Raw genomic sequence first — 26,391 nt, forward strand, 5'->3', positions numbered from 1 at the left:
GTGTTGAGTATGTGTTATTGGAAGAGCTTGTGTTGGTTTTCTAGTGAGTTACTTTGATTTTGCATATTGTGGCTGATGAATTTGTGTTTGGAATTACTAGTGCTGTAAGTTTCTTACATCTACACTCCACAAGCTTCCTTGCAGTATGTGGTAGAGTGTACTTCGTGTGGTACCACTGTCATCCCCCCCCCCCCTTCCCTTCCCTTTTCCTGTTCGTCACGAATGTTTATGGGAAGGAGGATTGCTGAAAAGCTTGTGTGTGGGCTTCACTGTCTCTTATTTTATTCTAATTGTGTTTTAGTAAGATATGTTGACTCTTCTAAGAACTTATGCTCATGGAACTTTAACAGTAAACCACACCATGATGCAGAACGCCTCTCTTGCAGCATCTGCCACTGGAGTTGGTTGATCATCTCTGTACACTTTCATTCTTACTAAATGAACCTGTGACTAAACGTGCTGATCTTCTCACAAACTTCTCTTTTTCCTCTAATTATGGTCAGAAATTAAAGACATAATCCTTATCACTTTAGGCAAGAGGGTTACCTTCATAGTCTCGGATGTTATTGAATTTAGCATATGTTAAAATTCAGGAGTAAGTAATAAACTCGTATATTTTTGTTTTCTCCGAAAAGATTCGTGCCATGAGATACAGGCCTCCAAAGATGGCACTGTGAACACCATTTTGAAGATGCAAATTTCGGAATTTTTTTTTTAAATGCTGTATCTCTGTAACAGTTCTAGGTATGTTGTTAAGAGTTTTTTATTTGAAAGATAACTGCTTTATGATTGCAACAGTGTCCTCCCTTTGGACATATCTGTCAAAGTTCTTTTACTATCACCTTCTGAAACTTTTTACCAGATTTTTTTAAAATTTTTTTATTTTTTTTTCAAAGATGCCGATCCAGAAAAGTTAATTTTTTTCTGTTGATTAGTGCCATGTAGTACTATACTCTCTGTAAAGGAGAGCTTCCACTTTTAAGTTAGACAAGATTTATATTTTAAAAAATACTTTTTTTTTTTACCTGCAAGGGTAATGTATGTCTTCACTGAAGTTGTTCCTTACTAATTTCTTTGTTACAATGTTTATTTCTATTGTCTTTGTTGCAGTTATTTCTTATCACTTCCTTTGTTGTAGTTATTTCTTACACTTTGTTGCAGTTACTTTTGTTCATTGCAGGTTTCTGTATTGTAGTTGTTCAGTGCTAATTTGTTTACTGAAGAGGCTTCTAAGAAATTTGAGACCATTCAGTGAATTCTGTGTTTTTGTGAGGAATTTGCCAGTTGACACAGTTGCAATGTGTTTCTCATTTGAAGACTCTGTTTCAAAGTGACAACTTTTTGCGTTCTAAATGCTTTGACAGAGTAACAACGATGATAGTATCTGAACAAGGTGAAACCTCCAATGGAGCAGATGATGTAGATTTTGCATCAATAGAGGAAGAATTAAATACCTTGAATCTGTCAACTACAGAGGTAGGTGTTAGTCCTGTTAAGAATCGGTGGTCAGACAGCAGAACTGACCACTCTCTTCAAAGTAGAAGTCCCATCTTCAGAAGCAAATGAACCAAAGCTCTCTTGCAGCTCTTGCCTGGAATTTTTCACAAACACCAATTCAGCTGTTGAATATTGTGCATCCTACAGTGTGAAGGTGCAAGTTTTAACTATTATTCTAGAGACATTTTCAAAGAAAACAATTTTGAACCAAATCCCATCAGTATCAAAGTACATGGTAGGCAAATCAAGAGATGTGAGGTCTGTAAGAGGAGTCTTTAGAAGACCAGATCCCTATTATTGTCATCCTGTAGGAGCAGCTCAAGTTTGAATAGTGGAGTCATTATATCTGGAAGATAAATAGGACTGTTCTCGCCAGAGTGCCAACAAAAAAGACAGTATAACTGTAACAGTTGAAGGTCAAAAAGTTGTGAAAATGGAGAAGTACATGACTCGCAGTATTAAAGAAACAGTCCCAGTTATCTTCCAGATCTTTGAAACAGAGTCTTCACATAAGAACACTTATTCCCAACATGCACAAAGTCTGTTTTTCTGTTTGTCTTATATATCACTCTTTTAAGGCTACGCAAATAGTCAGGACACTTCACTCTCCTGTGGCCCCAGCCAGAAAACATTTCAAACAGTCCTTTTCACGAAACACATTACAACTATGTCAACTGGCAAATCCCTCATGAAAAAACAGAACTCACTGAATGGTCACAGATTTCTTAGAAGCCTCTTCAGTAAACAAATTAGCACTGAACAACTACGATACAGAAACCTGCTATGAATAACCACGACAAAGAAACTGACAAGAAACTACAACAAAGTGCAAGAAATATCTGCAACAATGAAAGTGAAAAGAAAGAAACAATGAAAGTGAAAAGAAAGAACTGCAACAAAGAAAGTGATGAGAAATAACTGCAACAAAGACAATAGAAATAAGCATTTAAGCATTGTTGTTGATGTGGTCTTCAGTCCTGAGACTGGTTTGATGCAGCTCTCCATGCTAATCTATCCTGTGCAAGCTCCTTCATCTTCCAGTACCTACTGCAACCTACATCCTTCTGAATCTGTTTAGTGTATTCATCTCTTGGTCTCCCTCTACGATTTTTACCCTCCACGCTGCCCTCCAATGCTAAATTTGTGATCCCTTGATGCCTCAGAACATGTCCTACCAACCGATCCCTCCTTCTAGTCAAGTTGTGCCACATAACTTCTCTTCTCCCCAATCCTATTCAATACTTCCTCATTAGTTACATGATCAACCCACCTAATCTTCAACATTCTTCTGTAGCACCACATTTCGAAAGCTTCTATTCTTTTCTTGTCCAGACTATTTATTGTCCATGTTTCGCTTCCATACATGGCTACACTCCATACAAATACTTTCAGAAACAACTTCCTGACACTTAAATCTATACTCGATGTTAACAACTTTCTCTTCTTCAGAAACGCTTTACTTGCCATTGCCAGTCTACATTTTATATCCTCTACTTCGACCATCATCAGTTATTTTGCTCCCCAAATAGCAAAACTCATTTACTACTTTAAGTGTCTCATTTCCTAATCTAATTCCCTCAGCATCACCCGACTTAATTCGACTACATTCCATTATCCTCGTTTTGCTTTTGTTGATGTTCATCTTATATCCTCCCTTCAAGACCCTGTCCATTCCGTTCAACTGCTCTTCCAAATCCTTTGCTGTCTCTGACAGAATTACAGTGTCATCAGCGAACCTCAAAGTTTTTATTTCTTCTCCATGGATTTTAATACCTACTGCGAATTTTTCTTTTGTTTCCTTTACTGCTTGCTCAATATACAGATTGAATAACATCGAGGAGAGGCTACAACCCTGTCTCACTCCTTTCCCAACCACTGCTTCCCTTTCATGCCCCCCGACTCTTATAACTGCCATCTGGTTTGTGTACAAATTGTAAATAGCGTTTCGCTCCCTGTATTTTATCCCTGCCACCTTTAGAATTTGAAAGAGAGTGTTCCAGTCAACATTGTCAAAAGCTTTCTCCAAGTCTACAAATGCTAGAGACACAGGTTTGCCTTTCTTCTAAGATAAGTCGTAGGGTCAGTATTGCCTCACGTGTTCCAACATTTCTACAGAATCCAAACTGATCTTCCCTGAGGTCGGCTTCTATGTTTTTCCATTTGTCTGTAAATAATTCGCGTTAGTATTGTAACAAAGAAATTAGTAAGAAACAACTTCAGTGAAGGCATACGTTAACCTTGAAAGTAAAAGATAAAACCTGTCCGACTTAAAAGTGGAAGCTCTCCTTTTCAGGGAAGTAGAACTGTATGGTACTAATCAACAGAAAAAAATCAAAATTTTATAGAGTGGCATTTTCGAGAAAGAAAATTTTTTCCGTAAATTATTAAAGAAGTTCAGAATGCTATAGTAAAATAACTTTGACAGATAAGTCCAAATGGAGGATTTCTTTGTAATCATAAAGCAGTTATCTTTCAAATAAAAATATAAAATCAATAAAATATGTAGAACAGTTCCACAGATACAGCATTCAGCATTTTAAAAATGTTTCCGAAACTCGCATCTTCAAAATGGTGTTTGCAGTGTCATCTTTGGAGGCCTGTATCCCGGGGGCAAGAAATTTTTGGAAAAAACAAAAAAATGTGTGTTTCTTACTTAACCCTGAATTTTAACATATTCTAAATTCAATAATATCCGAGCTATGAAGGTAATCCCCCTGCCTGAAGCTATATGGATCATGCTTACAGGTATTTGGACTGATTGTGGGCAGTTTTGTTTTGTTTATAATTGTTTGTGGATATCAAAATTGGGTGGTGGTATAAGTTTTTCCATTTTTAGAGTTTTTCTTGTTTATGTTTGTTAATTGCATTGGATTGCAATTGATAGATATTGTGGATATTGGTTTACCGTTGTTGGTTGGCTTACATATTTGATTAGTTATGTGAATGAGCTTTGGTTTGTTGTACTGTGGACCCTGTTTTAGATAGAATAAGTGGAGGTTTGGATAATGGATTTGACGATTTATGTGTATTGGTTTTTGGTGATGCAGCTTTGTTTTGATTGCCTAATAGGGAAAGTGAAATGTTTTGTAATTGTGTGGGAGTTCATGGTATTCAGGGCTTCATATGAGTTAAATATAGGTCAAGTGAAATTTGTGGCTCTGGGTTTCCATGTTGTGTGCCGTGGACTTTTTATTTTTTTTTTTTTTATACTTGTTTACTGGTGTAACGAGTGACAACATGGTCTTCAAATTGTATCACTGGTGTGTCTGTAACCTTGAAGACACTGTGGGTGAAAGCAGATGACTGGAATCACAACTTTCAGTTTTGTCCAAGAATCGTGTCAGAAATTTGCTTTTATGAAGGAACATTATACAACAGAGAATTACCGAGTGAGGAAGTGCAGCTGTTAGAACACTGACCTCATATTCGGGAGGATGGAGGTGCACTGTCTAGGCATCCCGACTTGGGTTTTCTATGGTAAGGCAAATGCTGGGATGGTTTCTTAATCGAGGCCTTGGCCGACCACTTGTCCTATCCCCATAGGCTACCTGTCCTATTCTCTTAAAGGATTTTTTGTATGCTGTGTGATATATTTTGCCCTGTTGATTGACATTGTATTATCTTGACAAACCTCATGTCATTGGGAGATGATACTTGGATGGATAAAGGTAAATAAATATAAAAAATTACATTAATGAAAAATAATATAACACTAAAATGATGTTTCTATTGATCATTAAATCTACATAGAGGGAATGTACCAAGTGTTATTCAGCTCACATTACCAATTTGCCTTGCATGAAATCGTCGATTGAATAACAGCACTTCTATATCTGTGTGTGTAAATTTTGTTTTCGGGGGATTTAACTTCATATGCATTAACTTATTTTATTATAAACATGTGTTCCCTTGTACTGAGGAGTCTGGGCAAACAGTTTGGGCCCATGGGTAGGAAGGATGAATTTTTCTTTGTTTCATATGTCATAGGTATGAATAAAATGATTTTCCTCAAATAATTATTGCATTGAGTCAAAAGAACATCATTGACTGTAATAATAGGGATGAAAGAATACAGTACACATATTGAGAATGATGTCCTTTTCTGTTACTTTAGTATCCACCCCATGTTAACCAAGTTTCTGCAAAAAAGAATACTGTGCCTAATGTTAGATCCAAAGCAGAGCTAGTTGCACTATGCTACACTGTTGAGAGTGGATGAATGTGCATGCGTGTGCATGTTTTTTGTGTAGTCAGTTTCTTCTGTTTCTCAGTTGTTGTGAATGATCTTGATCTGGTTACATTTGGGCTGATTATGAAATGCATCATGTGAATTTTAAATGTATTCAGATTTGACCCATTTAACTGAAACAAAGTATCTGAGCGTCTGAGATTACTGATGACTGATTCAGGAACCCTGATTTTCAACTAATTATTGTCTGTAAACAAAATGGGTGGGGAGCTGGTAAATCATTCACTTACAGTTGGGTCTAGTATAGAGCCTTAATGTTCAGCTTCAGATAATTTTTTCCAGTTAGGTTAATTTTGCCCAATGAAAGTAATGATTACTTTTTGGTTTTTTGTCGAATGAGTCAGATTTAACACAGTTGTAAGGTACAGAGAGAGATTTTTAAGCGTGAATCAGACAAAACTTACCTTTTTGGTTGACTTATCCTCATGCTACAGCCATTTCAGTTTGTTATCTATGGCATGGCTAGGAGTTTCACACTTAGGGCTTCATGCTTCATCCACTGTATGCCCAATGATCTCTACTTCTGGTACCTGTAACTCAGTTTTATTTGTATGGAATTGCATGAAAGGAGTCTTTAATCAATTGTAAGCCTGTAACATTATCTACAGACTGTGTAACTGGCCAAAGATTTTTATGCCTGAATACCCCGTTCCTTTCTGTGCCACAATGAGGCTGAGTGAAAGGTAGTGAAAATCATTTCTCCTTCTTGTGCTGAATTCAAACAATTACTTATGCACCAACATCCATCATGCCCATGGCCTCACCACTATCAGACACCACCTCTCCCAGTGTCCTTCTGGTTCAGAAACCCACAACCTTGATCCTTTAAGAGTTTTGTGAACTATCACAACTACAGCTCCTTTGAGGGAAAGGTATACAAACAAATCTGCGGAACAGCCATGGATGCCCACATGATACCATCCTATGCCAATTTGTTTATAGGCCACCTAGAGGATGCCTTTGTAGTCTCACTAAACCCCAAACCCCATTGTCTGGTTGAGGCTCATTGCTGATGTCTTAATGATCTGGGCTAATGGCCAAGGTGGCCTAACCTCATTCCTCCACAATCTCAATACCTTCTCTCCCATCCGCTTCACCTGGTGCTTATCCACCCAATGTGCCACCTTCCTGGACGTTGACATCCACATCTCTGTTGGCTCCATCAGCACCTCTGTCCATATTGAACCCTGATGACAAACAGTACCTGTCACCCCTTCTGCACAAAAATATTGCTCCATTATAGCTTGTCCATCTGTGCACCCCCCCCCCCCACCCCTCCCCCTGTGGGTTCGGGGGTTAGATTAAGCCCGAGGTATTCCTTCCTGTCGTAAGAGGAGTCTCTCATGTTTAAGTCTTTAAGTGATGGTCCCCTGTAGGGTTTGACCTCCATCTTCTAAATTTTCCCGAAGAGCGAGCCAATTGGGGAACGGTGCCTTACATGGTGCATAGTGTCCATCGTGGATTGAGATCTTTAGCCCATTTTCTCGTCGTTGCATTGCAGTCCCGCTCATTCTACATCTCTTTGGTGAGGACACCTTCCTGGGTGCGTTTTCCACCATGCACTACGCACTTTCGCTTTCTGCGCTGACGAAGACCATGGACTTCTTTGCACATTGTATCCTGCACGGTAGCCAGTCCGTTGTGGTGGGGCCGCCATGTACCCTGTTTATTGTAGCTCCCTGACCACACAGGGATCACTCTGCTGATGCCTGTGCCATTAACTTCCCACGTGTGCCAAGGGGTAGATGCCCTCCCCCTGTGACATCGGGACTCCCGGCAAAGGCCATCCTACCAGGTGGCCTTTAGTGCGGCTGGGTGGCGCCCATGGAGAGAGCCCTTGGTCGGAGTGGGTGGCATCAGGGTGGATGAAATGTATTGAAGCATAGTACATCATCTCTCGCTGGTCATCAAACACCAGCAGTCTCTAAGCGCTCACAGGCTCAATTCAACACACAGAAGTGTGACCCCAAATTGTTACCCTCCCTGGCCACACCATGGGCGCAACACCAGGCTAAGGATGGCAGAAAATCTTACTCTCTCCGGTACCTAGTATGCACGCGAGCTGATGGGGAATCTTTTTTGTACATGAAGCCTCAGTTCTTTGTAGAGCATTTAGAGGCCAAGTTTGGGGAGGTGGAGGACTTGTCCAAAATGCAGTCTGGCTCAGTCTTGATAAAAACAGCCTCCTCTGCCCAGTCACGGGCATTACTCGCTTGTGACAAGCTGGGGGATGTTTCTGTTACTATCACACCCCATAAGAGCATAAATATGGTCCAGGGTATTATCTTCCACAGGGATCTTCTTTTACAGTCCGTTGACGAGCTGCATGACATCTTAGAGCGACGAGGTGTCTGTTTCATCCGGCGCATCCACCAGGGTCCGAGGGATAATCAGGTTGTCACTGGAGCCTTCATCTTGGCTTTTGATGATGACACATTACCTGAGAAGGTGAAGGTGATGGTCTACCGCTATGATGTGAAGCCATATATCCCTCCACAATGTAGTGCTTTAAGTGCTGGAAGTTCGGCCATATGTCTTCCTGCTGTACTTCCAGCCTCATATGTTTAGATTGTGGTCATCCACACCATCCCAATACTCCATGTGCCCCGCCTCCCATCTGTGTCAACTGCAGAGAGTACCATTCCCCTTGCTCGCCGGACTGTAGAACTCTACAGATGGAAAGGAAAGTAATGGAATATAAGACCCTGGACAGCCTGAAGCTAAAAGGAAATTTGAAAGGCCCCATCCCATGTGCATGACGTCGTCTTACACCACCGCTATAACTAGTGTTACAGCCCGATCTGTTGCACCAATTCCAGTCAGCTCTCAGAGCCGTAAGACTACACCTGCCCCCTTGATGGTGGGGAGCCACTTCCTTTCCTGTTGCTCCCACACCACCAACTTCAGGAGCAGCACACCCACAACCATCAGTGACATCAGTCCCCACTTGTAAGCCGCAGAGGTGTAAGTCTTCTTTGGCTCATCTCGCTAGGGGGAACCTTCCCAGGTTCCTACCAGTGGCAAAGTGGACACCCACCAGTGGCTGACGCAGCCACAGGTAGCTGGTTGTAGGGCTTCACGATCCTCCTCAGTCCTGGAGACTGAATCAAAGAAGCCCTCCCAGCTAGAGAAACCCAAGGAACAGTGCGAGAAATCGAATAAGAAGATCCCCAATAACAAGGAAATTGCAGTGGCACCCACACCACCGCTACCTACAAGCAAGCTCTGTGTCTGAGGATGAGGTCTAGCGTCCGCTGAGGACCTAGATCACGCCAGACCCTCAGACACAATGGATACAGACTGCTCAGGCAAAATGTCGGTGGCAGCAGGTGACCCTGAGATGTAAACTGCCCCATTGAATGTTCCATGCCTTCCCAGTCTCATGATGACGACATACTCCAGTGGAATTGCGGCGTTTTTTTTTTTCCACCGCCTGGCTGAGTTACAGCAACTGTTAAGCTTTATACCTGCTTTCTGCATTGCCCTCAAGGAAACCTGGTTCCCGGAAATGAGGGCCCCTGCCCTCCACGACTATAAGGTATATTACAGAAACTGTAGCGACTGTAATTGAGTGTCGGTGAAGTTTGCGTTTATGTCCTAAATTCAGTCTGTAGTGATGTGGTGCCCTTTCAAACTCCTCTTGAAGTTGTCGCTGTTAGGATAAGGATGATGCGGGAAATAACGGCAATGTATATCTTCCTCCAGATGGCGCAGGACCTGAGAAACCATTGACTGCACTGATTGCTCAACTCCCTAAACCCTTCCTACTTTCAGGGGATTTTAATGCTCATAACCCCTTGTGGTGTGGCACCATGCTTACTGGCCCAGGCAGAGTAATGAAACTTTACTGTCTCAGTTTGACCTCTGCCTCTTAAACACTGGGGCCGCCACAAACTTCAGTGTGGGTCATGGCAGTTACTCAGCCATTGATTTATCACTTTGCAGCCCAGGACTTCTCCCATCTGTCCACTGGAGAGCACATGACGACCTGTCTGGTAGTGACCATTTCCCCATCTTCCTGTCACTGCCCCGGCGTCAGGCCCACGGACGCCTGCCCAGATGGGCGTTAAACAAGGCGGACTGGGAAACTTTCACCTCTTCTGCCACCATTGAATCTCCCCCACATGGTAACATCGATGTGACGGTTGACAAATGACTACAACAATCATTTCTGCCTCACCCTCTCTGTATGCAGACGACTTCTGCATTTCGTACTGCTCCACCAGTACTGGTGTTCCTGAGCGGTACCTACAGGGAGCCAGCCACAAGGCGCAGTCATGGGCTCTATCCCATGGCTTCCAGTTTTCAGCCATGAAGACGTGTGTCATGTATGTCTGTGACCGTTGTACGGTTCATCCGGAACCAGCACTTCACAGTAATGACAATCCACTAACTGTCGTGGAGACATGTTGATTCTTAAGTCTGTTTTTTGACACTTGTTTGACTTGGCTTCCTCACCTTCTTCAGCTTAAGCGGAAGTGCTGGCAGCACCTCGAGGTCCATTCACGTACACCTCCATGGTGTAGTTGTAAGCTGAAGCTTCACCTGGGCCTTTTGCGTGGCCCTAAGAACTCCGTCAACCCAGCGGTTCTCCGCTGTCACTTCCTCTCGATTCTTGAAGTGTTCCGGTGCTCTGAAGTGGTTTACACCAAAGGCTTAATGGCTGCTGGTCACATTGGATTCGCCTATGTTCACGGCAGCCATATTGAACAGCATTCCTTACCCGATGGCTGCAGTGTATTCACTGCAGAGCTGGTGGCCCTATCTTGTGCACTTGAGTACATCCGTTCATGCTCTGGCGAGTCGTTTCTCCTCTGTACTGACTCCCTGAGCAAGTTACAAACTATCGACCAGTGCTACCGTCGCCATCCTTTGGTAGCGACCATCCAGGAGTCCATCTATGCCGTGGAACGGTCCAGTTGTTCCGTAGTGTTTATCTGGACCCCAGGACATGTCGACATCCCAGGCAGTGAACTTGCTGACAGGCAGGCCAAACAGGGCTACGCAGAAACCGCTTCTGGAGATGGCCTCTCCGAAACTGACCTGCGTTCCATCTACACTGCAAGGTTTCTCGGCTTTGGGAGGTGGAGTGGCATAACAGTACGCACAATAAACTGTGTGTCATTAAGGAGACTTCGAATATGTGGAAGTCTTCCCAGCAGGCTTCTCGCAGGGAATCAGTTGTCCTTTGTCGACTCTGCTCAGACACGGTTACCTCCTCTGTTGCGAGGACCCACCTCAGTTTTGCTGTGGCTCCCAAATGATGGTCGTCCACCTCTTGCTGGACTGCCCAGCTTTAGCCACTCTGCGGTGAACTTTTAACTTTCCCAGCACCCTACCTTTGGTTGTGGGCTTCAATGCTTTAACAGCAGCTTCAGTTTAATGTTTTATTCGTGAGGGTGGGTTTTATCATTTGATCTGAGTTTTAGCACATGTCCTTTGTCCGTCTGTGTCCTCCACCCTAGTGCTTTTAGAGTGGAAGTTTTAATGTGTTGCTGAGTGGCTGGCTTCTCCTTTTTATTCTCATTGTCGGCCAACCACTGTAATCTGTTTTTTTGTTTTACTCTTTTCTAATTGTTTCTTCCCCCCATGAACCATAGACCTTGCCGTTGGTGGGGAGGCTTGCGTGCCTCAGCGACACAGATAGCCGTACCGTAGGTGCAACCACAACGGAGGGGTATCTGTTGAGAGGCCAGACAAACTTATGGTTCCTGAAGAGGGGCAGCAGCCTTTTCAGTAGTTGCAGGGGCAACAGTCTGGATGATTGACTGATCTGGCCTTGTAACATTAACCAAAACGGGCTTGCTGTGCTGGTACTGTGAACAGCTGAAAGCAAGGGGAAACTACGGCCGTAATTTTTCCCGAGGGCTTGCAGCTTTACTGTATGGATAAATGATGATGGCGTCCTCTTGGGTAAAATATTCTGGAGGTAAAATAGTCCCGCATTCGGATCTCCGGGCGGGGACTACTCAGGAGGACGTCGTTATCAGGAGAAAGAAAACTGGTGTTCTACGGATCGGAGCGTGGAATGTCAGATCCCTTAATTGGGCAGATAGATTAGAAAATTTAAAAAGGGAAATGGATAGGTTAAAGTTAGATATAGTGGGAATTAGCGAAGTTCGGTGGCAGGAGGAATAAGACTTTTGGTCAGGTGAATACAGGGTTATAAATACAAAATCAAATAGGGGTAATGCAGGAGTAGGTTTAATAATGAATAAAACAATAGGAATGCGGGTAAGCTACTACAAACAACATACTGAACGCATTATTGTGGCCAAGATAGACATGAAGCCCACGCCTACAACAGTAGTACAAGTTTATATGCCAACTAGCTCTGCAGATGACGAAGAAATTGATGAAATGTGTGACGAGATAAAAGAAATTATTCAGGTAGTGAAGGGAGACGAAAATTTAATAGTTGTGGGTGATCTGAATTCGAGAGTAGGAAAAGGGAGAGAAGGAAACATAGTAGGTGAATATGGATTGGGGCTAAGAAACGAAAGAGGAAGCCGCCTGGTGGAATTTTGCACAGAGCACAACTTCATTATAGCTAACACTTGGTTCAAGAATCATGAAAGAAGGTTGTATACATGGAAGAACCCTGGAGATACTAGAAGATATCAGATAGATTATATAATGGTAAGACAGAGATTTAGGTACCAGGTTTTAAATTGTAAGACATTTCCAGGGGCAGATGTGGACTCTGACCACAATCTATTGGTTATGAACTGTTGATTAAAACTGAAGAAACTGCAAAAAGGTGGGAATTTGAGGAGATGGGACCTGGATAAACTGAAAGAACCAGAGGTTGTAGAAAGTTTCAAGAAGAACATAAAGGAACAATTGACAAGAATGGGGGAAAGAAATACAGTAGAAGAAGAATGGATAGCTTTGAGGGATGAAGTGGTGAAGGCAGCAGAGGATCAAGTAGGTGAAAAGACGAGGGCTAGTAGAAATCCTTGGGTGACAGAAGAAATACTGAATTTAATTGATGAAAGGAGAAAATATAAAAATGCAGTAAATGAAGCAGGCAAAAAGGAATACAAACATCTCAAAAATGAGATTGACAGTGCAAAAGGGCTAAGCAGGCATGGCTAGAGGGCAAATGTAAGGATGTAGAGGCTTATCTCACTAGGGGTAAGATAGATACTGCCTACAGGAAAATTGGCGAGACCTTTGGAGAAAAGAGAACCACTTGTATGAATATCAAGGGCTCAGATGGAAACCCAGTTCTAAGCAAAGAAGGGAAAGCAGAAAGGTGGAAGGAGTATATAGAGGGACTGTACAAGGGCGATGTTCTCGAGGACAATATTATGGAAATGGAAGAGGATGTAGATGAAGATGAAATGGGAGATATGATACTGCGTGAAGAGTTTGACAGAGCACTGAAAGACCTAAGTCGAAACAAGGCCCCGGGAGTAGACAACAGAATATTAGAACTACTGACAGGCTTGGGAGAGCCAGTCCTGACGAAACTCTACCATCTGGTGAGTAAAATGTACGAGACAGGCGAAATACCCTCAGACTTCAAGAAGAATATAATAATTCCAATCCCAAAGAAAGCAGGCATTGACAGATGTGAAAATTACCGAACTGTCAGTTTAATAAGTCACGGCTGCAAAATACTAACGCGAATTCTGTACAGACGAATGGAAAAACTGGTAGAAGCCGACCTCGGGGAAGATCAGTTTGGATTCCATAGAAATATGGGAACACGTGAGGCAATACTGACCCTACGACTTATCTTAGAAGCTAGATTAAGAAAAGGCAAACCTACATTTCTAGCATTTGTAGACTTGGAGAAAGCTTTTGACAATGTTGACTGGAATAATCTCTTTCAAATTCTGAAGGTGGCAGGGGTAAAATACAGGGAGCGAAAGGCTATTTACAATTGTACAGAAACCAGATGGCAGTTATAAGAGTCGAGGGCCATGAAAGGGTAGCAGTGGTTGGGAAGGGAGTGAGACAGGGTTGTAGCCTCTCCCCGATGTTATTCAATCTGTATATTGAGCAAGCAGTAAAGGAAAAAAAAAGAAAAATTCGGAGTAGGTATTAAAAACCATGGAGAAGAAATAAAAACTTTAAGGTTCACCGATCACATTGTAATTCTGTCAGAGACAGCAAGGGACTTGGAAGAGCGGTTGAACGGAATGGACAGTGTCTGGAAGGGAGGATATAAGATGAACATCAACAAAAGTAAAACGAGGATAATGGAATGTAGTCGAATTAAGTCAGGCGATGCTGAGGGAATTAGATTAGGAAATGAGACACTTAAAGTAGTAAATGAGTTTTGCTATTTGGGGAGCAAAGTAACTGATGATGGTCGAAGTAGAGAGGATATAAAATGTAGGCTGGCAATGGCAAGGAAAGCGTTTCTGAAGAAGAGAAATTTGTTAACATCGAGTATAGATTTAAGTGTCAGGAAGTTGTTTCTGAAAGTGTTTCTATGGAGTGTAGCCATGTATGGAAGTGAAACGTGGACAATAAATAGTTTGGACAAGAAGAGAATAGAAGCCTTTGAAATGTGCTACAGAAGAATGCTGAAGATTAGATGGGTAGACCACGTAACCAATGAGGAAGTATTGAATAGGATTGGGGAGAAGAGGAGTTTGTGGCACAACTTGACAAGAAGAAGGGATCGGTTGGTAGGACATGTTCTGAGGCATCAAGCATCAAGGGATCACCAATTTAGTATTGGAGGGCAGCGTGGAGGGTAAAAATCGTAGAGGGAGACCAAGAGATGAATACACTAAACAGATTCAGAAGGATGTAGGCTGCAGTATGTATTGGGAGATGAAGAAGCTTGCACAGGATAGAGTAGCATGGAGAGCTGCATCAAACCAGTCTCAAGACTGAAGACCACAACAACAACAATTGTTTCTTGGGTATCTGTGTTGTTTCCTTGTCATATTTTGTTCGTTTTAGTGTTTGTTGCCTTTTCTCCATCCCCCCCTTGTTATTGTGCTGTACGTGTCTTTTGTTTTATTCTACCCCTTGTGGACATGTTTTATAGGAACAAGGGACCGAGACCATGCAGTTTGGTCCTTCCCCCCCCCCCCCCAAAACCAATGCCCCCCCCCATCTTAAACCAACCAACCAACCAACCAACCCCCCCCCCCCTCTCCCAATTTAGTTGTCGAACAGATTTTCAGTGCCATATGTTCACACATCCCTTATCCTCCCTTCATCCCCAAGAATCACCTGCAAATCAACACTCCTCTCATCACTGAGTATCACCCCAGATTGGAGTAACTGAACCATATCCTTTTCCAGAGCTCTGACTATACATCATGATGCCTGGAAATGAGGGACATGCTACCCAAGGTCCTGCCCTGCTCTTCTAAAGTGGTATTTCATTGCCTATCCAACCTGTACTTCATCCTGGCCCATCCCTGTGCCACTTGTGCCCCAACCCCTTGCCATTGTACTCCACTCCTGTGAAAGGCTCATAATATCCCACCAGAGGTAGAGCCACCTATGAAAGCAGCACTGTGATGCAATTGCTTCACCGCATTTTACGTGGGCATGATCACCTACCAGCTGTCCATCAGAATGAGTGGCCACCATCAAACTGTAACCAAGAACCAAGTTGACTATCGGCAACATGCTGCAGAACACACGTGCTTGAGTTCAGTGGCCGCCTTACAACCTGTGCCATGTGGATCCTTCCCTCTTGCAACAGCGCTTCTGAAGTTTGCAGATCCTTTGATCCTGTAAGTCTCTTGACATCAGTCTCTACTAACCCAACTCTACACCATCCACCCAACAGTTTCCCCTTTCTTTGTCCTGTCACCCGTCCCACCCCACACCTGCATGTCATGTTCATTGTGTGCGACACATCACTGGTTCTAGTAAGTGTGTCACATGTCTAGCCTGCACACCTGCTACCTTCCTCCGGGCCATTATATACCCACCACAACTCCTCCTGTGGTTTCTCGCCCCTCTGCTCCTCAACCCACCTCACTTGAAACAACCCCCACCCCAGTCCACCTGCTAAAATGCAATACCAGCATTGTGTGTCCAGCCAGCACAATGATGTGTGTTTGTGTGTATTTAAGTTTACTAAAATAGAACCTTGAAGGACAAAGTAAGGCATAATTAATCTTTTTCAGGATGTCTTCAGACTAGTCTTTTAAGCTGTGACAGAATGGGTCAAGTTATTTTGAATTTGATGTTTAAAGTTGGTGATTTTTATTTTTTTCATGTAGAATGTGACAAATTTCAGACCACTTAGAACCTAAGACTGTGATCAACCTTATTCTTCTTATTTTTGCATAGCTACTTAATGCATTGGCTAATGGCTTGCCTCTGTTCATTTGACGTCACTCTCTTATATTGTGGTTGCTGGATAGGAAATTTTGTAGTGCTGATCACTAGCCTGAAATATTCCCTGTCCTGCATGGTGTATTCCAAAGCATTATTTTAATTTGGAAATGAAATTGGTGGTTATTTGCACATGACAAAATTTTCCCTAGTATTTCTTACTTGTAAAACATATATAAATGGAAAATATTAGTATTTTTAAAATATAAATTTTATGTTTTAGTGTGACATAATAGGACAATAAAACATACATTTTTTGATTACATTAAAAGGTATTTTTGTATTACAGAACAACAATTAAATTTTGCAAATTAGTAATAAAAGTACTAAAGAATTTATAAAAACACACATACAGAAATGTAATCACAACATACCACAGAAAACTTGTCTTTTGAAACTATTGTTCCAGTGTGTGTTGTCGTATTAGCAGATATCTAGGAGGGGGTGACAGTTACAAAGTCATTACAGTGTGCAGATGTGTATTTTATGCATTGTAGGTCTATACAGCTTTTAGTTCTCCTGCAACAAATTTATGTTCAATAATCAGGGTTTCACTTTTAGTGGTATGGCCCAAAACCTTTCTGGCCACCCAAACACTCTAACCCACTGCCTGCTCAGGTTCATTGATGACATCTGCTTGATCCAAATCCTGGGCTAAAAACATTCGACCCTCATTCCATGTCAGCCTCAAAGTCTTCCCTCCTATTCATTTTGTGTGCTCCTCCACAGCCCGTCATTCTAAACGTTTACCTCCAACTCTCTCATCCTCTGCGTGAATCTCCATTGATATCAAGCCCACTAACTATTAACAATGCCTGCATTATGGTAGTTGCCATCCCTTCCAAATTTACAGTCCCTCCCATATAGACTGACTGTCTGAGGATGGTACACTTGTAGTGACGAGCAATCCCGTGTCCAGTGTGCTGAAGATCAGTTGAGGTCTCTGCATACAGTTATTACATCCCAAATGTGAATATCCAGTGCCATCCCATCATGTTCCATTGTCACCCCACATTGGAACAGCTTAACTGTGTCTTCGACCAGGATTTCGACTACTTATTGTGTAGTGCCTGTTCAGTAATGGTAAATGTGTGCGAAGATCTAGGTTGTGACACTTTGGAGGAATTTGTCACTTTTCATGTCGAGATTATTTAAGAGAAAAGGTGGATTCAAAATGTGCTTGCAGCTCGTCTATCTCTTCCTGTTATTTCTCAGCTGAACTGGATCCAAACTCAAAAATATCCTGTAACCATGAACATTAGTATCAGATCACAAATGAAAAAAGGTGTTTCAGTTGCAGCAAGATTGAAGATTGTTTAGGGACAGGGGAAGGGCTGCAAAAGTAATACTGTGAATTGGTTTCAAGTCAGTATCTTGCTACAGGATTAAAAAAAAAAAAAAAATCTTCACAATATGAGAATAGCCAAGTATCCACAATTTTGGACAGCAAATGGCCCCATCAACCTATACACAGAAAATTCATACATGAATTACAGAAGTAAATAATACGATGTGTTCATCCAGCCTTTTGAGAAAATTAAATGTAGTAGTTAGAGGAAACCAATCAAGAGGAGATATACACATAATCAATGAGCCATGAAAGATGTTTCTGTATCTAATTTCTACATCTACATCCATACTCTGCAAACCGCCACAAAGTGCATGGCAAAGGGTACATCCCATTGAACCAGTTATTAGGGTTTCTTCCCGTTCCATTCATGTATGGAGTGCAGGAAGAATGATTGATTTAATGCGTCTATGCATGTTGTAATTATTTTAATCTTGTCCTCTGTACCCTGTGTGAGTGATACATAGGGTTAGAGTCATCATTTACATCTCTCTTCGATAGTCTGCAATTTCAGTTTCTTCAGCATCACAGTAACATACTCCCACAGGCCAAACAAACAGCACAGTGGCTAGCACACTGGACTCGCTTTCGGGAGAACAACGGTTCAATCCCGCATCCGGCCATCCTGATTTAGGTTTTCCGTGATTTTCCTAAATCGCTCCAGGCAAATTCCAGGATGGTTCCTTTGAAATGGCACGGCCGACTTCCTTCCCTAATCCGATGAGACTGATGACCTCACTGTTTGGTCTCCTCCCTCAAACAACCAACCAACCAAACAAACATGTGACCATTCATGCTGTCCTTTTCTGTATACTTTCAATATCCCCTGTTAGACCTATTTGGTATGGGTCCCACACATTGAGCAATATCCTAGATGGGTTGCATGAATGATTTTTAAACAATGTTCTTTGTAGACTGATTGCACTTCACCAGTATTCTACCAATAAACTGTAGTGTACCACCTGCTTTACCCACGACTAAGCCTATGTGGTCATAGGCAAGGGAACAAGAACACACGTGTGTCACTTACCGTCACCTGCAGATTTGTAAACGAGCATGTATCATAGCTGCAATCACAATCCTGGTGTGTAGAATTGGAAAATACAATCAGATTCTATGAGCTCATTTACTGAACACCTCTGGTGACATGTCCAGAACATATACATACTAGAATGGCTGCTGATTTGCATGTGCCAGTCTTTTGGTAAACTGTACAGCTGATTGCAACCAGCAGCTGCTTCAGAGTGGGTTTCCATAGAAGGCATCTCCTGGGTTTTAAAACTTGAGGATGGCACAGTATTATTGCTACACTGGAAGAAAGTACTCCTATTCTGTCAACCTCACTAGAGAGATAACAGTGTCCTTTCTGCAGTGGTCAGTTGAACAGCAAGGGCAACCACTGAAGCTTTCATGTTGATCATTATGAAGAGGCACCAAATGGGCCCTCAAGAAAAACGGCGTCTTCGTCTACCAGGCCATTACTGTGAACCGAGTTCAAATGTGATGACTAAGATCTATCAATTCAAAATATCTACAATCTTGAGATTATGTCTGCATCCATATCTACATACATACTCCTCAGGCCATGATATGGTAAATGACGGAGGGTATCCTGTACCACTTCTAGTCATTTCCTTTCCTGTTTCACTTGCAGGTTGAGCGTTGCAAAAACGACTATCTATATGCTTCCGTATGAGCCCTATTCTCTGTAATCTTATTCTTCGTGGTCCTCATGCAAAGTGTATGTTGCCAGCAATAGAATCGTTCTACAGCCAGCCTCGAATGCCGGCTCTCCGAATTTTCTCAATAGTGCTCCTTGAAAAGAATGTTGCCTTCCCTCCATGGATTCCCATTTGAGTTCCGAAAGCATCTCTGTAATATTTGTGTGTCATTCGAACCTACCGGTAATGAATATTGCAGCCCGTCTCTGTATTGCTTCGATGTCTTCTTTTAATCTGACATGGTGCAGATCCCAACCACTCGAGCAGTACTCAAGAATAGGTCACACTAGCATCCTATATGTGGTCTCCTTTACTGATGAACCACTTTTTCTCAAAATTCTGCCAATGAACCATAGTCAACAACTCACTTTCCTTGCTACAATCCTTACATGCCCATTCCATTTCACAGCGCTTTGCAACATTGTGCCTAGACATGTAATCAATATGACTGTCTAGCAGTGCACTACTAATGCTGTATTTGAACATTGTGGGTTTGTTTTTCCAACTCATGTGCATCAGCTTACATTTTCCTTCATTTGGGGATAGCTGTCATTCGTCACAACAACTAGAAATGTTATCTAAGTGATCTTGTCTGCTGCGACAGTTACTCAATGCTGGCACCTCCCCATACATCACAGCATCATCAGCAAACAATTGCAGATTGCTGCCCATCCTGTCCACCAAATTATTTATGTATATAGAAAATAACAACAATCCTATCACACTTCCCTGGGACACTCCTGATGATACCCTTGTCTCTGATGAAGACTTGCCATCAAGGACAACATACAGGGTTCTGTTATGTAAGACGTCTTCTAGCCACTCACATATCTGGGAAACTATTCCATATGCTTGTACCTATGTTAACAGTCAGCAGTGTGGTGCCATGTCAAATGCTGTGTAGAAATGTGGGAATATATAATCTGCCTGTTGCCATTCACCCATAGTTTTTGGGATAGCATATGAGAAAAAGGCAAGCTGAGTTTCACACGGGCAATGCTTTCTAAAACTACTGATTTGTGGACGGAAGATTTTCTGTGTTAAGGAAATTTATTGTATTTGAACTGAGATTACATGAAAGGATTCTGCAGCAAATTGATGCTAAGGATGTTAGTCTGTAATTTTGTGGGTCCATTCTTTTATCCTTCTTGTATATGGGAATCACCTGCACATTTTTCCAGTTGTGTGGACTTTTGCACTAAGTGAAAGGTTTGACATAAATGTGAGCTAAGCAAGGGGCCGACACTGTGGAGTACTCTTTGTAAAACCGAATTGGGATTCCATCAGGACCTGGCATCTTATCCACTTTAAACTCTTTCAGTATCATGACAGGGATGCTTACTACTGTGTTCTCCACACGGGAGTCAATGCAATGGTCAAATGATGGTACGGTTGTACGATTCTCCTGCAGGAAATATTTCTTAAAGGTGAAATTTAAAATTTCTGCTTTACTTTAACAATCTTCTACTGCCGTACCAGACAGGTCAACGAATGACTGGAGAGAAGCCTTAGATCAGCAATTTTATGAAGGACCAGAATTTTCTGATTCTTGGCAAGGTCTTTTGCTAAGATATGACAGTGGCAGCTGTTGTAAGCTTCACATGCCCATCGTTTTAAAGACCCACGAATTTCTATTAACTTTTGCCTAATGTCATTTGCATGTTCTCTTTTTAAACGAGAGTGCAACAGCTTTTGCTTCCTTAGCATTTTTTGAATTTCATTGTTAAAACAAGGTGGGACTTTTACATCTTTAATCCATGAACTCGGCTCATACTTTCCAGATTTACTATCAGTTGAAACTCTGCCAATAATTCTCTTATGCCCATCCTGGTGGAACTAAATGATGTCAATTCATGGTCTGTCTGATCGGAAATATTCTCATAGCCTTCTTGATTGATTTATTAACTTCATTGCTATGATATCATAGTTACTAGTCCCTGTCTCTATACTGACGTGTCTGTAGCATCTGTAATGAATCCATTTGTGCTTGGCAGATTGAATTTGCTTCCAACTAATACTGCATCAAAAAAATGATTGCTGGATTAATAAATTGCTATACCATATTAAGTGACTAAAGTAAGTCTTGGAGTCAAAAGTACAGAGCTCAGTAAATAAACTGTAGAAAGTCCCCACAGCCAAAGACAACACTGGATTTTTAGTAATTAATGGATGTGAGGAATCACCTGTGAAGAGTCAAAGGGTCAGTTGAACCTACGAATACCAGATGTTGGCTTTGATCCATAACATGACGCTGTTTTGCCATGTGACACGAACAGAGGTAAATCAGAAAGTGACAGTGTATTTTCCTTCCATATTATTCTTTGTTCAGAATCCACAACTCGCTGGGTCAGTCAGTTCAGACAGAGGAGGAAGGCTACAACGTAAGCAGTTGTAAGTGGACAGTGCCTAGTGAAGCACTGAGCTGTTCAGTCTAATCTTCGTATTGATGACAGCTTAATTTTTATTTTAAGAAAGCATTTGCAGTGGAAGGCTGTGTTTTGTTTCATAAACAATTGTTATGTTATGCCTACTGAAATGGCAGTTGTTGCACAGTCAGTAATTTTATCAACCTTGTGTGTACCCTGTGAAACATATGCACCACGTCAACAACAAATGGTTATTACATTATTAAACTTTCAGATATTTTAAACATTTGATTGGCTGTCATCCAGCAACTGTACACTATTTAATTACAGGATGTATATGCAACCGAAATGGTTGTATGTATGTCCTGCTTTCATATATTATTAAATGACTATTTACTCCTTGCACTCAATAAACAGAATATTAAAATACAGAAAGATGTTAACAGAGACTGCATGATGAATGGAAAACTACTCAGTTTTTCTATTTGATGGAACGTGAAAGATGTTAATTTGTTGCAATTGGATGCTGTCTACCGAAACTGCTGTCAGGCAGTGGAAAATCCATGATGGGATAATGACAGTATCATGAAAAGTGTAGTTGCTGCTAACCTTATAGCAGAGGTGCTGAATCGCAAATAGGTATAACAAAAAGACTGTCAAATGAAGCATTTGACCAATCAGGCCTTCATTATAATAGATAAAAAACACACACAGATACACATGCAAACACAATGCAAACGCAACTCACACACACATGACCACAATCTCTGGCAGCTGAAGCCAGACTGCGAGCAGCAGCACATGTTGGGAAAGGCAATTGGATGGTGGTAAGGAGGAGGCTGGGGTGAGGAGGGGGAGGGATAGCAGGCTAGGGGTGGGTGACGGTGAAGTGCTGCTACTGGGAGTGCGCAGGGACAACGTAGAGAGAGGTATGGCAGCTGGGTGCAATCGGGATTTAGACGGATGCCGGGGGAGAGATTGGGGTGGGGGGGGGGGGGAAGGAGGGGGAGAGTAGTGGAAAAAGGAGAGAAGTAAAAAGACTGAGTGCATTGGTGGAATTGAAGATTGTGTAGTGCTGGAATAGGAACAGGGAAGGAGCTAAGTGGGCAAGGACAATGACTAACAAGGTTGAAGCCAGGAGGGTTACGGGAACGTAGGATATAATGCAGGGAGAGTTCCCACCTGCGCAATTCAGAAAAGCTGGTGTTGATGGGAAGGCTCCAGCTGTCACAGGCTTTGAAGCAGTCATTGAAATGAAGGTCTTGTTGGGCAGCGTGCTGAGCAACAGGGTGGTCCAGTTGTTTCTTGCCACAGTTTGTTGGTGGTCATTCATGTGGACAAACAGCTTGTTGATTGTCATGTCTATGTAGACTGCAGCACAGTGGTTGCAGCTTGGCTTGTAAATCATGTGACTGGTTTCATGGGTAGCACTGCCATTGATGGGGTAGGTGATGTTTGTGACCAGACTGGAGTAGATAAGGTGGGAGGATGTATGGGACAGGTCTTGTGTCTAGGTCTGTTGTTGGGATATGAGGCAAGTGTTTGGGAGCAGGGGTTTTGTAGCGATTGGCAAGGATATTGTGTACGTGTGGTGGGTGATAGAATACCAATGTGGGAGGGATGGGAAGCACAATGGGTAGGACATTCCTCATTTCAGTACATGACGAGTAGTAGTCGAAATCCTGGTGGAGAATGTGATTCAATTTCCCCAGTAATGGGTGGTACTGAGCCAAGAGGGAATGCTGCTCTATGGCTGGAGTGTGGGACGTTGTGAGGTGATGAGTGACTGGAGAGATAAGGCACAGGAGATCTTTTTTACAAGGTTGGGTGAGTAATTACGGTCTGTGAAGGCCTCAGTAAGACTCTTAGTGTATTTCGAGGGGGACTGTTTGTCACTACAGGTGTGATGGCCACTGGTGGCTAGGCGGTGTGGAAGTGACTTTTTGAAATGGAATAAATGGCGCCTGTTGAAGTGGAGGTATTGCTGGTGATTGGTTGGTGGTACTGATGTAGCCATCTTTGAGGTGGAGGTCAACGTAGAGGAATGTGGCTTGTTGGGTTGTGGAGGACCAGGTGAAGCAATGGGTAATAAAGTGTTGAGGTTGTGCAGGAATGTGGAAAGAGTGTCCTCACCCTCAGTCCAGATCATGAAGATGTCATCAATGAAGAGAGGTCTGGGATTCTGGGGAGGGGGGGGGGGGGTGGCTTAGAAAGGGCTCTTCTAGATGCCCCATGAATAGGTTGGCATATGATGATGCCATGCGGGTGCCCACAACCCTGCCCCGGATTTGTTGGTAGGTGATGCCTTCCCAGGAGAAGTAATTGAGGGTGAGAATATAGTTGGTCAGGGGGACTAGGAAGGAGGTTGTAGGTTTGGAATCCTTCGGGCTCTGGGAAAGGTAGTGTTCAATTGCAACATGGCCATGGGCATTAGGGATGTTAGTGTAAAGGAATGTGGGATCAATAGTGACGAGCAGGGCACATGTGGTAAAGGAACAGGAACTGTGGAGAGTCGATGGAGGAAATGGGTGGTATCTTTTATATATGAGGGTAGGTTGCAGTTAATAGGCTGAAGGTGTTGGTGTACGAGAGCAGAGATTCCTTCAACGGGAACATGGTAACTAGCCACAATGGCGCATCCTGGGTGGTTGGATTTGAGGACTGAAGGAAGCATGTAAAATATAGGAGTGTGGGGAGTGGTGGATTGAGGAGAGAGAGGGACTCTGGAAGAGGTTCTGCGTGGGCCTAAAGATTTGAGAAGAGACTGTAGATCCTGCTGCATATCTGGAATAGGGTCATTGTGGCACGGTTTGTAGGTGAAAGATCTGTCAGCTGGTGGAGCATTCAGGTTGCAAGACAACGTTGTGTCATAATGGGAAAAGCTGCTACAGCAGAAGATGAAGAAAAAGAATGAGGAGAAATTGTAATGCCATAGAATTAATCTCATTGTTGTTGTGTTATTTTCAACCCAAAGTGTGACAGGAATATTAAAAAATTGCACTGGTGTGCTAAATTGAAATGTCTGTGTTTTCTGTATCAGTGTTCAGGGATTTAATAACGTTATATTTGAAAGACCTGTAATTCAGAGTTCAGTTAAAAAGTAGTCGGGGCTGAGTGAAATGGCACTGTGGTAAAAGATTGGACTCGCATTCAGGAGGCCAGCTGTTTGAATTTGTGTCCTGTCATGCAATTTCGGGTTTTATATGGTTTCCTAAATGGCTCAAGGCAGATGCTGGGATGCTTTGTGAATTACATAGTTGATTTTTCTCCCCAAGTGAAACTTGTACTTTATGTGAATGGTGACAATATTTGGGACAAGAGAAATGAGTCAATTTACCAGCCACTAAGCAGATTATTTTTAGGGGTTGGGAGAAAGGGGACAGATGCTTGCAAATTAAAAATTGTGGAATGTTGTTTTTGTTTTTATTTTTAAAAATGCCCTATCAAATAGAAGAGGGGAAAAAAGGATTATAGGTGTTAGATTTACAGATTTTATCAGTAAAGGAACCAGCAATAACTCTAGCTCATTTGCTGAGATTCAACTCTCAGTGTTGCTACTGAACCATGTTTCGAATATCAGAAGTAGGATATTATTTCTGACTTCTTTTTTGCGTGTCTCCTGATGCAACATCTTCCTACAAATTTATGCATTATTTTTCCCTATTTCATTCATCACTCTTCCTGCTAGTGGATAAATCTCAAATCTCTGAAATATCTGCAATATGATGTTTGTAATAATCATAGTCTTTTTGAAAAAAATCACTATGTGGTCTTTCTTCTGTTGCCCCTGTTCGAGTGGTTGATAGCTATGCGTTCCCCTTCCACCTCAAATGGTACTCCGTTTGTCTTGTTTTTATTTTTCAACAACTATTTATTTACAGAATGAGATTTTCACTCTGCAGCGGAGTGTGCGCTGATATGAAACTTCCTGGCAGATTAAAACTGTGTGCCCGACCGAGACTCGAACTCGGGACCTTTGCCTTTCGCGGGCAAGTGCTCTACCAACTGAGCTACCGAAGCACGACTCACGCCCGGTGCTCACAGCTTTACTTCTGCCAGTACCTCGTCTCCTACCTTCCAAACTTTACAGAAGCTCTCCTGCGAACCTTGCAGAACTAGCACTCCTGAAAGAAAGGATATTGCGGAGACATGGCTTAGCCACAGCCTGGGGGATGTTTCCAGAATGAGATTTTCACTCTGCAGCGGAGTGTGCGCTGATATGAAACTTCCTGGCAGATTAAAACTGTGTGCCCGACCGAGACTCGAACTCGGGACCTTTGCCTTTCGCGGGCAAGTGCTCTACCAACTGAGCTACCGAAGCACGACTCACGCCCGGTGCTCACAGTTTCATATCAGCGCACACTCCGCTGCAGAGTGAAAATCTCATTCTGGAAACATCCCCCAGGCTGTGGCTAAGCCATGTCTCCGCAATATCCTTTCTTTCAGGAGTGCTAGTTCTGCAAGGTTCGCAGGAGAGCTTCTGTAAAGTTTGGAAGGTAGGAGACGAGGTACTGGCAGAAGTAAAGCTGTGAGCACCGGGCGTGAGTCGTGCTTCGGTAGCTCAGTTGGTAGAGCACTTGCCCGCGAAAGGCAAAGGTCCCGAGTTCGAGTCTCGGTCGGGCACACAGTTTTAATCTGCCAGGAAGTTTCATATCAGCGCACACTCCGCTGCAGAGTGAAAATCTGATTCTGGAAACATCCCCCAGGCTGTGGCTAAGCCATGTCTCCGCAATATCCTTTCTTTCAGGAGTGCTAGTTCTGCAAGGTTCGCAGGAGAGCTTCTGTAAAGTTTGGAAGGTAGGAGACGAGGTACTGGCAGAAGTAAAGCTGTGAGCACCGGGCGTGAGTCGTGCTTCGGTAGCTCAGTTGGTAGAGCACTTGCCCGCG

At 42.6% G+C, this 26,391-nt stretch overlaps 1 protein-coding gene across 1 annotated transcript in view; it reads left to right on the forward strand.

Annotated features, from left to right (window-relative positions):
* LOC126093006 (cysteine and histidine-rich domain-containing protein morgana) overlaps window positions 1–26,391 on the forward strand; it is a 70,893-nt gene that overhangs the window by 2,116 nt on the left and 42,386 nt on the right. The gene's annotated exons all lie outside the window — the stretch shown is intronic.

This window comes from Schistocerca cancellata, chromosome 1 (genome assembly GCF_023864275.1).
Source record: "Schistocerca cancellata isolate TAMUIC-IGC-003103 chromosome 1, iqSchCanc2.1, whole genome shotgun sequence".
NCBI classification, from domain to species: Eukaryota; Metazoa; Arthropoda; class Insecta; order Orthoptera; family Acrididae; genus Schistocerca; species Schistocerca cancellata.